Genomic DNA, 18,244 nt, shown 5'->3' with positions numbered 1-18,244 from the left:
ATGAGTCTTCAAACATTATGACTCAAGATAGAATGCTGGGTAATAAGCGTTGTTACAAACTCCAGCTAACTTACATGTTAGAGAAAAGTCCAATTGTATTTTACTGTTGTATTTATATTGTGACTGTCAGAAAGTTCTATTTTTTTTTATTTTTTTTTTCGGTATTTGCTTTACGTCGCACCGACACAGATATGTCTTATGGCGACAATGGGATGGGAAAGGCCTAGGAATGGGAAGGAAGCGGCCGTGGCCTTAATTAAGGTACAGCCCCAGCATTTGCCTGGTGTGAAAATGGGAAACCACGGAAAACCATCTTAAGGGCTGCCGACAGTGGGGTTCGAACCCACTATGTCCCGATTACTGGATACTGGCCACACTTAAGCGACTGCAGCTATCGAGCTCGGTAGTTCTATATTAATAACTGTGTTATTGATTTTACGTCCCAAAACTACTTTTTACGGTTTCTGCAGATGCTGAGGTGCCGGAATTCTTTTACATGCCAGTAAATGTACGGCTGTCGTATCAGAGCATCTTCAAATACCACCGGACTGAGCCAGGATTGAACCTGCCAACTTGGGCTCAGACAGCAGCGTCTTAACTGTCTGAGCCATTCTGCCTGACACTCTTGTGAATATTACATACTGACATGTGACTGAACTAATGACTAATTTCCATTAAGTAATAATTTGTTTCCATAATATACAGCAAATTATTTAATTTTTAAAATCTAAAATGTATATCGCAGACTTTGCGTCTCATTTCAGTAATTCATTTCACTCTTACTCCCTACAAAAATTGTAGAAGATATACTGGTATTTATTTTAAATGAAGTTTAATGTGAGAGAAAGTCTCATGCGTGACCACTCGTGTTACAAAGTATAGATAAGAAAAGTGTTTTTCCACCAATCAATACACAATTTATTTTAAATAGATTAAACTAGTACCGGTTTCGGCTCTTTAATGGCCATCATCAGCTAGTACATGATTTGTTTCCAGCCATTAGACAATTCACAAGTTGTTATTGTATTAGAGATCCGGATGTCTAATGGGGGATGGAAATGTATACAGTAGCATGTAATTAAAATATCAGTAGTCAAGGTAAAAAGTTACAATAAGTTAGAACATGAGTATGTAGGACATATTAAAACATATGGGTCATAATATTTAAAAAGTTTTAACACATTAAAATTTGGTAAGTATAGGTAGACAATTGTTAAAAATTATTAGTTCATGTTACATAGGTTCCATTCTTCTATCTTCTGTGTAGTTCCTTTGCTTTTATGTTATGTTGATTTTAGCTGTGTATGGTAATCTTCGAGAAAGTTCTGAAGCTGGTATGCATCATATTGGTGGCAACACCTCTCTCGTCTACGTTTGTGGTTGTAGTCTGTAAAGATAAGGTAATATAAGTATACCGGTGGTGTGTGTATGAAGGAATGCCTGGTGTGTGTATGGAAAGAGTACTTACTTTAGTTGTTGTGGAAATCTTGTGCCGATGTGTTTGAAGGCTTGTTGTGTTCTACTGCGAGTGCGTCTGGGGCTCATATTAGCTGTGGAGGGGGATGTAGGTGGAGGGGAAGAAGGAGTGGCCGTTGGGGAAGTAGGGGCGGGGTCGGGCATGTGATTCGTTGGTTTGTTGGAGCGTGTGTTTACTATTTTGAGGTAATCATTCTTTAATGCCGGAATGATGCTGGTTTTTTCAGTAATATCATTAATGTTATGATTGGGGTTAGCGTATTGGTCTAAAGAAATGTAGAAATCTTTGGTTATGTTGTACAAACGTAGACGAGAGAGGTGTTGCCACCAACTACTTCTAATTCAAACTCAAGACCTGCTGTTTACTATATTAAAACTTACCAGAGTACATCACAAGTTGGAATATATAACACAATATAAAAAATTTCTTCATGACAAAGGTCCATATCAATATGACGCATACCAGCTTCAGAACTTTCTCAAAGATTACCATACACAGCTAAAATCAACATAACATAAAAGCAAAGGAACTACACAGAAGGTAGAAGAATGGAACCTATGTAACATGAACTAATAATTTTTAACAAGTGTCTACCTATACTTACCAAATTTTAATGTGTTAAAACATTTTAAATATTATGACCCATATGTTTTAATATGTCCTACATACTCATGTTCTAACTTATTGTAACTTTTTACCTTGACTACTGATATTTTAATTACATGCTACTGTATACATTTCCATCCCCCATTAAACATCCAGATGTCTAATACAATAACAACTTGTGAATTGTCTAATGGCTGGAAACAAATCATGTACTAGCTGATGATGGCCGTTAAAGAGCCGAAACCGGTACTAGTTTAATCTATTTAAAATAAATTGTGTATTGATTGGTGGAAAAACACTTTTCTTATCTATACTTTGAATCTGTCAATACGGAAAATGAAATTTATAAATAATAACTCGTGTTACAATTCGGCTAGCAGCCACTCGCTGGTTAATGCTCTAATTTTGACAATCAATCAGATGTATGGGGAAGAGAGCTTTGACCATTCTGATCTTAGTCTGCCGACACACATGAGAAGAATTTTGTACCCAGTTACCATGATAATAACATTTTATGGCACTATAAATTTGAAAAGTACTGTTTTTTTATACACAGTTTGCCAAGCCAAACAGATGAGCTCAGTGTGTTAAGGCTGCTAGCTCTGTACTCAGGAAACAGGTGATTATTTATCCTCTGTTGGCCATCCTTGAAATGGTTTTCCCTGCTTTCCTATTTCATTGCCAGGCTAATGCCGGGCTAGTACATTTCTCAAGCCCACAACTGCCTCCGTTCCATTCCTAACCCATACAATAACACCTATACACAGGCAACACCCATGTAGCTCATCCTTATGGGGTGTCCTGAGAAAAGCAGCTGCAGAACTGGTGACCCGAACTGAAAGGCCATACACAAAAAAGAGATTAGAAAGAACAATAGTAGTGAATATTTTATTTACTTGTCCACCAAATTATAAATATATTTTTACCGGGTGAGTTGGCCATGCGGTTAGGGGCGCGCAGCGGTGAGCTTGCATTCGGGAGATAGTGGGTGCGAACCCCACTGTTGGCAGCCCTGAAGACAGTTTTCCATGGTTTCCCATTTTCATACCAGGAAAACTCTGAGGCTGTACCTTAATATATTTATAATTTGGTGGACAAGTAAATAAAATATTCACTACTATTGTTCTTTTTTTTTTTTTTTTTTAAGTGTACGGCCTTTCAGTTCGGGTCACCAGTTCTGCAGCCACACACAGGCAATGTGACTTGAGACTGACAAGGTCATCTCCATTCGAGACGACAACTTTTGTTACAAATGTTACACACGTTTTAACCTATAGTATTGACCGTCTCACTACACTCCTCAGCACAGTGTCTTCATTTTAACAGTCAGCAGTTTTAATTGACAATTCAAGAACAATCTATTAGACGAGAGGACTTTATACCTCAATATGTTCTTTTAATTCACTAATCATGATCATTGTCACTTCACTTCATTACGATTTTTAATTTGTTTGTGTATTATGTAATTACTGTTCTGCTACTGAAGATGGTCTTGAGATTAGGCTGAAACATGTTTAGACTTTGCTTCATCTAACAGATGAGTTGATTTGTATTGATAAGGAGGATTTTTAAATATTTTCTTTTGTAAAGTCCTCCTTTGTCTCTGATGATGATCTTCCAAGAAAGAAACATGTCATTCTTTGTTTAATAGTGTGTATTTTTATTCCTTTTTTTATAATTCTTTTTACAGGTGTGTTACAGTGTAATATTTATGTTTAACTTGTGTGTTGACAGGCTAAAAAGTTTTGAAGTTACAATTTCAAAACACATTATAAAGTTATTTAGTACAACTTGTTTGGCCATCCTCAGTTATTATGAATTATGATAAACAAATTACACATTTTGTACTAAAAACCAACAGAATTTGTTTTTCAGAAACCTATTTCTTGTATGATAAAAAGGTTTGTACAGAGTATATATTCACTAAAAATGTTCTTTTCAATTTAAAGCTTAAGTATCAAATCATGCATTTTGCACTAAGAGCAGTAGAATGTTTATTTCAGATTCCTATTCCTTGTATGTAAAAAGTATATATACTAAAAAATATGAAAAATCTAATCTATTATAAATGTCAATATGGAATCACAATGAAAAAGAACAAGTCACTGACATTTCAAATACTCTGCAGTATTCTCTTTACCAAGGCAACTGGAGTGTACTGACTTGCAAAGGGTGGTGCAGATGTTCATTCGGAATTATTTGATAAGATAATCAGCTGTGTGGGAAATGATATGGAAAGGAACCACGTATTCCTTAACTGAACCAGCCATTAAGGATCTATGTAGGTAGTTCCCTTCCCTGTCCCTTTATTATTGTTTTTTTTTTTTTTTTTTTTTTTTTTCCAGATTTGTACATTCCTCATCACTAGATGTTTCATTCTAGGCTTGTATCAGTGTCATATTTTCATGTGCATGTACATCTGTTATGTGAATCCCTTTCAGACTGATTCCGACTGTTCCATCAGCTTCCACTTCGAACGCTAGTGCTGTACCATGTATGGTGAGCCATCTGGTGATGGAATGAACGTACCACTTTCACTTCTGTCTTTAACGTCTAAATTCAAGCATCATTCTTAGAGAAGTCTTCCTCATGAACAGTCGAGATTTTCTTCTGAATCATCATAAAGGAAAATGAAATTCATAAATCAAGATCATAAATCAAGATTTTCTTCTGAAGACGCAGAGCAAAGTTCTCTATAAAACGTAAAGAATTTCACCTTATTTTCTTGACACGGCATAAGCCCAAAAGCCTATATCATGTCTATTTTAAATAGTTTTTAATAGATTAACACATTCAAATTAGGAAGTGTACATATAGCTTTTGGCTATTTTTGTAGATACACTATTCTGGTCCTCAGCTGGTGATTTAAAGTAAGACATAAGCAAGCACATGTATTTAATACATTCATGTTTCTTTAACTTTCCAGGAGTTGATCGATATGAATCAAATGTTAATACAGGCTATGGGACTCTCTCACCCTAAGCAGGACCATATCTGTCGTCTAATCAAGAAACTTGGCTTCCACAGTCGAGTGACCGGAGTGGGAAGCACAGGCTACATCTACGTCTTGATTCCAACCTCAGTGCACCAGAGTCGTCTGAATGCCCTCAAGAATTTAATGGAGCAGAGATCCATGAAGTACAATGAAGTTCAACTTGGAGGACCCGGTCTCAAGCTACAGAACTTCACTGATCTCAAACCGCTGACTTTAAGTAACACAAGGTCAGTTAGGAAGAAGTCTACTCAGGTCTCAAAGAAGTTTCTGCCACTATAAAAGTCTGTACCGCTGTTTGTCTTCAATACACGATTTTCTGCTTGAATGTTTGGTATCATGTTAATATTATTGCTTTTATTCTGGTTAAAGAGGTGATATACATGTTGATTCCCATAGGGAACCTGAAGTATTTGTCCTGAATAAGTAAATCTATAATACCAATATAGTTGGTCTGTTATTGGACATTATAAATTTTCCAGCCAACATTCCTGGTTGCCATTCCTGATGGCCAGGCAAGCATCAATTTTTGAAAATGAGACAAAGTCTCTCATAATGCATTGGCACTGCCGGTGGCTCCAACTAGCCTACGCAGTGGCCTCCACGCTATGCCCTAGCCATGCGTCCCGATAGATGTGGTATTTACCAACTGATGAGCCCATTTTCGCACACTGGGGCAGAACGCTGGTATTCAAAGCATTTATACAACAGCCACATTCCTACATAACCTGAGGTTGCATCATCGTTGACTCTCAGCTGTGAAATGAGCGGGAAAGTATGTATGGTACATGCAGACAGGAAGAGTGTGTGTTCGAGAGGCAAGCTTGTTTGTGTAATTCTTGTGAATATTTAGCATGTCTAATTCAAGTGTACGAAATTTTGACAATGAATCCATAATGGATGTTCTTATGGAAGACACGAGTTCTGAAAATGAGGATGAGGATAACAATTACACACTAAGTAAATATGATTATTCTGGTGCGAGTGAAAATGTTTTAATGCAATCAAAAGCTACACTACATTCTGACATAGTCCTCGTATCCCAACTTTAAATAACACTGAAATAAATCTGGAGTATACCATGCTCCAGTTCCAAACATTATTTACAAAATAAATGAAAACAAACCATTGCCACTTTGGCTTATATTACATTTACTATTTACATTTAACAAAAGGGCCACATGTGTATCTGATCACTACATTTCATGCTTATAAACAGTTCAACTTATCTTTGTCTCCATGTCTGCCATCATATTGGCGAGAAGTGTAACATAGTTTTATACCACTTCCTAAAAATGTGGGCGTTCTCCATGTACAGATGACAACCTGCAGCAACTCGATGCGACCCCATCATCAAACAACGAACAAAAGCAAATTACTGGTTGTAAACAAGGATACTGGTGCCAATTGACCAATTAGGTTATAATCTGCATTAGTGGGTTTCAGTAGATGTGTCCACAATATTAGAACTATTTTGAAATATTAACCCAACTGGCAACCATAGCTGCATCAGATTTTTTTTTGTTTGTAAAACTTATCATATTCATAAACATATTTTAAAAATGCTGCACTATTATGATAATTAAAACTCATTTTTGTGTAGAAAAAAGTGCAATCTCTCTAAATATTCCAAAAGTTATTACTATCATTGCTTCCACTAGCAGTGAAAAATTTCAAAAACAATAATTTTGGGGTTTCTGGAGGGTTAGCACATTTATATATGTCTGTCTCCAAAGTGTTAAGCAACATACATAATTTTTATGTAGCACAACTTATATTAAATATTTACAACAGCTGCCAGACTTCAAACACATCATAATTCTTCTTGGCTAGTTCCAGGTCATGCTTTTGTTACCTACTTCAGAATGGTAACCTTACAGCAGCCATGTTGGAACATGGTTGGATCAAAAACAGTTAGAGGAGGTCCAACAACTTTTATGATCAACAGTGAGGTGAATATTTTCACTGATAATGAAGATGTTTCTACCGTGTGGAGAGGACACGCATGTTAACATGGAACCAAACTCTACATTTGGGAGACGAGTTGATTCGAACCCCACTGTTGGCTGTCCTGAAAGTGTTTTTCAGTGGTTTCCCATTTTGACTTCCAGGCAAAAGCCAACGAAGTTCATATTCACAGCCAATCACTTCAACCTCCTAACCCAATTTTATCTGTTTCATCTTCCTTAGCTCCTCAACTGTGAATGGCATCAGAAAGGGCATCCAGCCTTAAAAATATGCGGTACAATTTCATCTCACCTCATCCCCGACGCCGTATGAGGAAACAGGACTAAGGAGTAAACAAACATGGAAGACTTCTCACACTCACTGAAAGAAATAGCTACAAGGTCTTTTAATAAAGGACTGTTTGCCATTTAAATAAGACTCACTACATACATATTATTGGTTAATACCTTTTTTTTTAAATTCTATTCTACATACTTCCAACAACCTAGCAAGTCCTCGTGCCCAGAGGCTCACCCAGGTCGCAAAGGCAACCAAAATGCTGTATGTAGATGATGCTGCATCACCTACACTCACACCAGAGGAATTGCAAGAGTCAGTTAACTGCTACAAGAATGCATGTGATCGTTTTGGTCTCACCATTAACGTTCAAAAGATGAAGGTCCTAGCACAACCTTCTCCAGGCACAACCCTTCAACATTTCAACATCTACTTCTAAGTTACTCCACTGGAGCAGGTAGACCACTTTTCGAACTTGGGTAGTATTCTTAGTGTGCGCTGTAACTGTGAGCAAGATGTGGAGAAAAGAATTGGTGCTGCCCGTGCAGTTTTTGGGTGACTATCACACCAGGTGTTCATGAATAAAGACCTGACCATGAAGACGAAACTCATGGTGTACCACGCTGTTGTCATCACAACATTGCTGTATGGTTGTGGAACTCGAACCCATTACCGATGTGACTTGAAAAAGCTTAAGGCCTTCCACCAACGAAAACTTTGATCCTTCCTTAGGGTCAAAAGGGAAGATCATGTCACCAACATTGCTGTTCTTGAGAAAGCGCATGCCAAGAGCATAGAATCGTCCATCATTGGCTATGAGATTAGATGGATTGGCCATGTCCATCGGATGAGTGATTCCAGATTTCCATGCCAAATCCTGTATGGTGAACTTTGTTCCAGCACCAGGCCTTGTGGAGCCCCCATGAGGTGCTACAAGGACCAGCTTAAGCACACTATGCAGAAGATAGGTCTCAATTCACAAATCTGGGACATGCTTGCTCAAGACCGTACAATTTGGCACCAGACCATCCCTGCTGCTGCCAATCTGTTTGAAGGGCAATGACACAGATGTGAACAGGCCAGGAGGGAAGCACGAAACTCTGTGCAGCACAACCACGTCCTCCTCCAACAATTCTGTGCAGTCTGTGTGGATGCTTATTCCATTCTAGAATTGGTCTGTTCAACCATTGAAAGTACATCCACAGACAGAAGTGAATTTATTGGAAGAAGTTAATTAAATGTAGTACAGAAATATTTAAAATAGTTATATTAAATTCCTAAAACATGTTTGGTTGAATAAATAATTTTCTTTCATTAATAAGTGTATTGACAAGGCTGATTCAAATATAACTATTTTAAATATTTCTGTACTACATTCAAACTGGTCAATACAGATCAAACAATCATTTTAACCATTAAGGTTAAGATTATCAACAGCAAAAAGTTAATTACTCGGAAACGAGTTAAAGCCGATTGATTGATTGATTGATTGATTGATTTATTTATTTATTTATTTATTTATTTATTTATTTATTTATTTATTTATTTATTTATTTATTTATTTATTTATTTATTTATTCATTCATTCATTCATTCATTCATTCATTCATTCATTCATTCATTCATTCATTCATTCATTCATTCATTCATTCATTCATTCATTCATTCATTCATTCATTCATTCATTCATTCATTCATTCATTCATTCATTCATTCATTCATTCATTCATTCATTCATTTATTTATTTATTTATTTATTTATTTATTTATTTATTTATTTATTTATTTATTTATTTATTTATTTATTTATTTATTTATTTATTTATTTATTTATTTATTTATTTATTTATTTATTTATTTATTTATTTATTTATTTATTTATTTATTTATTTATTTATTTATTTATTTATTTATTTATTTATTTATTTATTTATTTATTTATTTATTTATTTATTTATTTATTTATTTATTTATTTATTTATTTATTTATTTATTTATTTATTTATTTATTTATTTATTTATTTATTTATTTATTTATTTATTTATTTATTTATTTATTTATTTATTTATTTATTTATTTATTTATTTATTTATTTATTTATTTATTTATTTATTTATTTATTTATTTATTTATTTATTTATTTATTTATTTATTTATTTATTTATTTATTTATTTATTTATTTATTTATTTATTTATTTATTTATTTATTTATTTATTTATTTATTTATTTATTTATTTATTTATTTATTTATTTATTTATTTATTTATTTATTTATTTATTTATTTATTTATTTATTTATTTATTTATTTATTTATTTATTTATTTATTTATTTATTTATTTATTTATTTATTTATTTATTTATTTATTTATTTATTTATTTATTTATTTATTTATTTATTTATTTATTTATTTATTTATTTATTTATTTATTTATTTATTTATTTATTTATTTATTTATTTATTTATTTATTTATTTATTTATTTATTTATTTATTTATTTATTTATTTATTTATTTATTTATTTATTTATTTATTTATTTATTTATTTATTTATTTATTTATTTATTTATTTATTTATTTATTTATTTATTTATTTATTTATTTATTTATTTATTTATTTATTTATTTATTTATTTATTTATTTATTTATTTATTTATTTATTTATTTATTTATTTATTTATTTATTTATTTATTTATTTATTTATTTATTGTGTCAGAAGTACAATGTAAATGAGACAAATTAAACAGAAGAAATTTTAAACACTGGTTGACCAAAAATTGGCCACAACAAGCGTGTTTGGAGTTACCCTCTTTAGGTCTTTAATGGTACAAGTGGCTGGAGAAGAAGGACACAGTAGAAGATGATCATTAGTCTGCTTAGTAGCACACTTGCAGTAAACTGTCTCCACAGGAAGGCCCCGTTTCTGTAGGTTGGTCTTGCATCTCGTGGTACTGGAGAGTAATTGATTGAGAGCCTTCCATGTTGTCCACTTTTCAGAATGTAAGTTCTTCCTTTGGAACCATCCATTCTCTCAAATGTTGACATTTTTCCCTGCCACATTGAGATTCTTACTTGCTGTGGTGTTCCTTTAAGAGCTTCAGTAGTTGTCAAGAAGCTCTTTCTTGATTTCAGCCTATGTGCTGGTTGACAGGCATACAAAGGGTGGGCTTCCATAGTCATAGCCTTGCTTTTCTCATACCTAGCAGCAATGTCACGTCGGATTTCAGGAGGTGCTATACCAGCGAGACAGTGGAGTTTATCTATGGGAGTAGGTCTTAAACAACCTGTGATAATACTATAATCTATCAGTTTCATTGTCCGTATTGATAATTTAAGAACACAAGTATGAAGGATACTTTATTTACAAAATGTTTAAAATTATCTACATTAAAACAGTACCGGTTTTGACCCGTAAATAGGTCATCATCAGTTGCTGGTGAACCTGCTTAATAGCGATTGTACATAAAAAATTACTAAAGACTAATTTAACAAGAATGCCTTATTCTAATATAATGCTACTGTTAAGATATATACATATGGCACAAATATAGGGCTTTGACTAGTTGGAGTTCCATTCAAAAATCTATACTGTTGCCAACATTACATCAAACAAGATACATATATACATAAGGTACAATGAAGGGCTTTGGCATGCTGGAGTCCCTTGAATGCCACATATTCCAAAAATTGTATAGCTGAGGTTGAAAATATGGTTCTTATAGAATAAAGGATCACTGAGGTTTTGGTGTTAAGTTCAAATATCTATGCAGTATGCCAGCATTATGTCCAACCATTGTATAGATACAATCAAGGTGCATTGTTGGGCCGCAATTTTGTGGGGAACGTGTAGTTTGTTTAACAGGTACTATATTCATTCTTAGTGTATGTTGTTGCTGATACATGCTAGCTTTCAGGATCCTTGTTGTTGTTGTATGTCAATACGGACTAATACACTAATCCCAACCTCAACTTAAATGAAATCACAGACAAAACAAACATTCTCTTCAACACAGCCATTCCCATTCTACAAGACACATATTTAAAAAGAATCAACAGACACAAACCCACACACAACCCAAAAGACACACCCCACTCCACCACATCCCTTCCAGAGGCTGCTTCCCCCTCCCCACCACCTCTCAATCTAAACACTACGACAGCCACACGACGTACAGGCAACAGTGTGCAGCACACTCTCGACTATACTTGAAGACATATCCAGTCCACACGTAAGTAACACACACTCTCTAGCACACAAACCATTTAGTAGGCACTCTCTATCAGTTATTCTAATTCCTACTTCCTTTTTCTTTCTCAGATTTTTGAATTTACCTAAGCATAAATGCAAGTATGAAGAGGGGAGCTCTATCAACCTACTTTCTTTAATTTCAAAATTTCATCCATAGCATGATATGCCTCAACAAGGATCCTAAAAGCTAGTATGTATCAGCAACAACATACACTAAGAATGAATATAGTACCTGTTAAACAAACTACACGTTCCCCACAAAATTGCGGCCCAACAATGCACCTTGATTGTATCTATACAACGGTTGGACATAATGCTGGCATACTGCATAGATATTTGAACTTAACACCAAAACCTCAGTGATCCTTTATTCTATAAGAACCATATTTTCAACCTCAGCTATACAGTTTTTGAAATATGTGGCATTCATGGGACTCCAGCATGCCAAAGCCCTTCAATATACCATATGTATATTATATGTATCTTGTTTGATGTAATGTTGGCAACAGTATAGATTTTTGAATGGAACTCCAACTAGTCAAAGCCCTGTAATTGTACCGTATGTATATATCTTAACAGTAGCATTATATTAGAATAAGGCATTCTTGTTAAATTAGTTTTTAGTAATGTTTTATGTACAATCGCTATTAAGCAGGTTCACCAACAGCTGATGATGACCTATTTACGGGTCGAAACCGGTACTGTTTTAATGTAGATAATTTTAGACATTTTGTAAATAAAGTATTGATTAAGTGGAAAACTCATCCTTTATACTTGTGAACCTGTGATAATACAGCAAGTGTCATTTAGTACCACATCTATGTTTATGGCGTGGCTGGACTTGTGCCACATGAAGCATGCATATTCAGCAGTGGAGTAGCACAGTGTTAGCGCGCTTGTTCTCACAGTGCAAGGGTGAGCTCCCCAGGTGGTGCCTCTCAGTTTCCGCACTATGTTGTTTCTGGCAGACACTTTTTGTTTCACGTTTGGGCAGTGTTTCTTATACTAAGCGCACGGTCCAGAGTCACTCCCAGATATTTTGGAGTCAAACAGTGTTGAAGAGGGATTCCTTCCCAGGTGATTTGTAGGGATTTAGCTGCTTTTTTGTTACTGAGATGAAATACACAGCTCTGAGTTTTGGCTTCAAGTGATTTTCACTGTAGTATTTGGTAAATTTTTCCAGAGCTTTGGATGAAGTCTGTCCTACCTTTTCAAAACTGTCAGCCTGAGCAGTCATAAGCATAGACAAAACTCTGAGTACCTTCAGGTAGAGGCTGATCGTTAGTATAGATGTTGAATAACAGTGGTGTGAGCACACTGCCTTGTGGTAACCCATTCTTCTGTGTTCTCTATCTGCTTCTTTTTCCATGAAATTGCGCAAAGAATCTTCAGTTTTGGAGAATATTTTTAATGTTGCACGTTAAATGGAAATCTTTGGTGATGTCATACAATTTTCGCAGAAGAAACCGATGGTTGGCTGTGTCAAGTTAAATGATGACATACTTTGATGAAAGTGTGTAATGGACTAGTATAACTTGGAAACAATTGTCTAAACACATGGGTAGACAGTGAAAATATCAAATTTGATTATTATTATTATTATTATTATTATTATTATTATTATTATTATTATTATTATTATTATTATTATTATTATTATTATTTATTTGGTATAAATTGTGGTCGTATCATTTATTATTTGTTTGTTGTATGATATGTCTTGCGTAACAAAACATGTGAGATTATGCACGATACTTCTGCTGTATATATATTAATAAGACTTTATTTAATGTAAGAACACGTAATTAATAGTATATATTAATACCTGTAACTATGATGTATAAATCCAATGTCATGTTGTGCAACACAGGGTAATAGTCCAGAACAACGCACCTTTGTCACTTGAGTTTTACAGTATGTTCTATCCATTTCTGCATAGGTTATTGGAGACTTGAGAAGGTACGAGAAAGCATGTGATATACTTTTCTAGAAGCTGGCCAGCCAAGGTATATAAAGAGACATTCTTAGGTTGTGGAGTTGAGTTGTTAGTGAAATTCGTTAGTCGAGTTCGTGAACTCATGTTGTGATTTTGTTGTGTTGACATGCTAATATGGCAGTCTTCTTCTTATTCTTCTTCTTCTTCTTCTTCTATACAGTTCAAGATTGTGGTTCAGAGAGAGAGAAAGAGAGAGAGAGAGATAGAGAGAGAGTGTGTGTGTGCGCGCATGCACGCGCGCGTGTGCAAAACATATATATATATATAAATAAAACAGTGTACACAATGGACAGCACCTCGTGTGTGCCTCTTTGTGAATACGATAACTTTCAGCTGCTTTTCCACATAATTTCAAGCTTATCAAAACACTTGTTATAGCGTGGAACAAGCTTTTGTAGACTCTCATTGTAAAGTCTGGTGTCTGCGAGGAAAACTCTTTTTGAATCATCATTTTCACTCCGTTATCAGTGCAGAAATGATTGTCATGGAGAATATTTTTCAGATTCAAAATGAGGTGGTTTGTTTATTTTGTGTCATAAACAGAGTTATTTATGTATAAAGATGTAAAAAAAAAAAAAAATCTGTAAAAAGCCTCTTGAAGTACATGCAGGGGCGTCCGACAAGGAGACGGGCTCTCCCCTCTTCTTGACAAAGTCATAAAAGTATACAGAATCAATGTGAAATGCTTGGCTTTCACAGACAGCCTAGTGATCATCACTAGGAATAAAGAAGAATCTAAATATGCCGTACAGAGGTTACACAGGATAGCATCACGAGCAGGCCTCCAGATATCATACGAGAAAACCCAGTACATGGAAAACCTATGTCACAGTTGCATGAAAGACCAACTAGAAGTGAAATACGGGATGATCTCGCAGGTGCCATCCTTTACATACCTTGGTGAAAACATTCAACCATCCAGATTGGATAGTTGGGTCAACACAGAAAGAACCACAAAACTCCAGAAGGCATACAGACTAATTACAAGATATTAGAATCATTCCATATTGACAGTTTTCACTTTACAAAAGAAAATTTAATGTATCCTCCTATTCAATACATATTATAGGATGGAAGAATTTTATTACTCCATCTACATGAAGAAAATACTGGTATCGCGTAATGCAAAATTGAAACACTTCACTAACAGTTGTCCTGCCAGAAGCACTATACGCATCGAAAACTATAACTTCAGGAGGTAATTCTAAAATTGCAGAAAGTGAAAAGCAGGAACAGAAAATTCTCAGGAAATTATACAGCCTGATACAAGACAAAGGTCATGCATAACAAGTGGGCAATTTCACAAAATGTAATGATAGAGGGAATAACTATTTAAAATGTTGGTGAATACATCTACCTTGGCCAACAAATCAACAAGAAAAAAGATAGAAGTCAAGAAATTTTCCAAAGAATCAAATTAGGATGGCAGGCTTTTGGATGATATTCAACCATCTTCAAATCCAACATGTCAGTAAACGTAAAGAAGCAAGTTCATGACCAATGCATTCTCCCTGTCATGACCTACGCCTGTGAGACCTGGACAATGAATGAGTTCACTAAATGGAAACTAAGAACTGTCCAGAGAGGAATGGAGAGGTCTATGCTTGGCTTTACCAGAAGAGATAGAAAGGGGGCCCATGACGTATGAGCAGTCCCAAAAGTCGTTGACATCATAACGAGAATTTCAACCTTGAAGTGGGAATGGGCAGGACATGTGCCCCGAAGAAGGGATGACAGATGGAGCAAGGTTGTTCTCTAATGGAGCCCAAGAGATAAACTGAGACCGCGAGGAATGCCACCGGATCGCTGGGACAAGGACATCCGTAAAATCGCCGGAGTTATTTGGCAAAACATCGCTCAAGATCGCTTGAAGTGCAGGCAACTCCTAAATACTTCCCCAAGTTTCAGACTTCAAGAGGCCACATCAGTTATTGATAGAACTGGCTGATTGTGATTGTGATACAAGAAAATGTAATCTGGAACAAGTGGAGAACTGCAGATATATATAATCCTTTATTTAGGAAATTGACCCTCAATGGGTTTGCCATAAGACACATTATTGTACAATTTTTAAGTCTGCGAATATAAGCGGTTACTTAAAAGAAGCACGGACCCATGCTAGGTAGCTTTCCTTGAGGGCAAACCTCTTCCACAACTTGGATCATCATCCCCAGTAGGGTACCTCTGGCACCCACTAACAATCCGTAAACGGTGACGGAGTTTATATGATATTTCTCCATGATATAATTGGATACTGGAATGTGGATTGCCTGCTTCTCTAGCAGACAGGTTTACTAATGTCGTATGCAAGTGACGCTTGAAATTCTATGGGCATTGATGGACAGCAAGAGATTCATCAAAGGTTTTATTTTATATAACAAACTCACAGAATTCCAAGATAAACCAGCCAACAAACAAATTCCAATGTGCTTTCTGAATAGGCAAAGCAAGTACCGTAATATATATGGTACAGAAAATAAGTATTCTAGAGCCGTGGAGGAAAAGGTTTGGCGTAAACAATACTTTTAAAAAAATATCCCATGGTGACAATAATATCCTGGCACTACAGGACTTTGAAAGTATTTTTTAAAAGACTAGGTAAACAACTGATAGGGAATCTGCCACCTGGGCCGACTGCCCTAAATGTAGATCAGTGGTGAATGACTGAATACAAAGTGATTCCTGCTCACCCTGAAGACCTGCAGATTACACAATGATGCAAGGTTAGCTCAACAAATCCTCAATCAATCAATGTAATGCAACAAGGCTCCAGCAAAACAGATATCCTCACCGCCATCAAGAGCATTCAGGATCGCGTCTTTTTTCTTTCTTTTCTTATTTTAAAAATAGTTTCATTCCCGACTATAGTTTCCAAACAGTGAGAATATATTTCCAAATGGTTTCTGAAGGTGGTCTCTGTTATTCCCAGTTGGAATTTGGTGTAGCAGAAGCTTCCCCTTCCAAATAAAGCCATGCTGTAGAAAGCATGCCCAACCACCAGCCAGGGTTACCACCGGAAAAAATTTTTTTACAAAATTTTCCCCTAAAAAGGCACTAGATTATGAAAAAGTACTAAATCTTTTTTTTTTTTTTTTTTTTACAATGAAGTAGGATTATTCATAAAGGCAGTATAGAAAACAAGGTATACTTATCAAAAATATACATTTATTAAATGAGAAATTTGTAATTATCAGAACTTACCAGTTTCGATATCTATAAAGGGAAACAGCAATGTTGAAGATTCTATCACCACTACCCCAACACTTCCAGTTCCAAGCTGATGAGTTGAGTCATTTATTTACGATTAGAATATGAGCACTATGAATTTTCTCATGCATTTCAGTTCAACATTCACAACACACACATGTGGCTTTTGTCTCCATACACTATCCAAAAACTGGCTGTCTTTTAGAATATATTCACATGCATTTCACATTTTGCTCTTCTCTTAATTCTCAAAAAACATTCCCAAAGCAATAAACTGTTTTGAAATGTGAAAATTTTGGACAGACGAGTGTTTTAGTTTCTCCTTTGTTAGAAGAAGCCCATTCAACATGCAGGATTGGAGTTTGTTTCCCAGTTTGGTCTTATTAATAGGAACAGCAGGAAAAACCCTGTTCTGTTGGAGCAGAAGAATGTGGTAAACAGAGCACTGCCTTCACAAAATTCGTCAAATTTGGTAAGATGTAGTCGCCTACAGGATTTTTCATTTCAGAAACAGAGTTCCAAAATTTCATAAATTCGTAATTTTCTTTCAGCGATGGACTTTGTTTGTTAAGAAGAAAGCCATACTTTCCACTGTTGACTCAGTTTAAGTGTAAGACTGAAAAGCTTTTAAGTTTCTGTGGACTTGCCTAACTGCCATTTACTATCTAACTTCATAAACACTTTCTGTAATTACATTAGGGAAATATACAGCTAATGCGATTATAAGGTACTGATGAAACTGCCATCTCTTATGCAATTTATTAGGTTTGACATGGACAGGTTCTCAAAAATCCACCCTCTTAAAAATCTATTTGCAGAATTCAACATGAAAAGATAGGCACTTGGCTCTGAAACTTATCAGTTTCTTTCTTGTTCTTCTGCTACAGTAGAAAAGCCACCCTACCTCCGTAAAAAGTACTAGATTTCCATAAAGAGAACTAAATGTGTTCATGAAGTACTAGATCTAGTACTAAAGTACTAAAAGTGGCAACCCTGCCACCAGCTGATAACTAGTGTATGATACGAATTGTTATACATTGTGACTGTAAGCAGTCTTTGTATAACTGCGGCTGTTGACCTTCATTTTTAAGTATATTTCATGTTTGTTCTCTACATTTATCACATCCGGATTTACCTAAACAACTGTAATTGAGGAAAAAGAGACCGCATTGTTTAGGTTTGGTATGCTATCAAGTGCCCGGAGAGCGCCAGAAGTTCCACGACAGAAATAATAAAAATAAATAACAGGAAAACTTGCTGCATTTAAGGCTGGTTTACACGTGCAGGGTAGCGAGCTGAGCAGAGTAGAGGGTAAGAGCTACTAGCACCATATAAACAACTGGGATATTGGCAGGTAGAGTAGAGTAGCTAGTAGGCAGTAGGAAAGAGTAGAAAGGGTACAGATCTCTGTACATGCTTATGAGGGTGTTTAGGGGTTGTAGTAAGGATGTAAAGGAGAGGATATAT

Source organism: Anabrus simplex, chromosome X (genome assembly GCF_040414725.1).
Source record: "Anabrus simplex isolate iqAnaSimp1 chromosome X, ASM4041472v1, whole genome shotgun sequence".
NCBI lineage: Eukaryota > Metazoa > Arthropoda > Insecta > Orthoptera > Tettigoniidae > Anabrus > Anabrus simplex.
Note: the sequence above shows the minus strand (reverse complement) of the source record.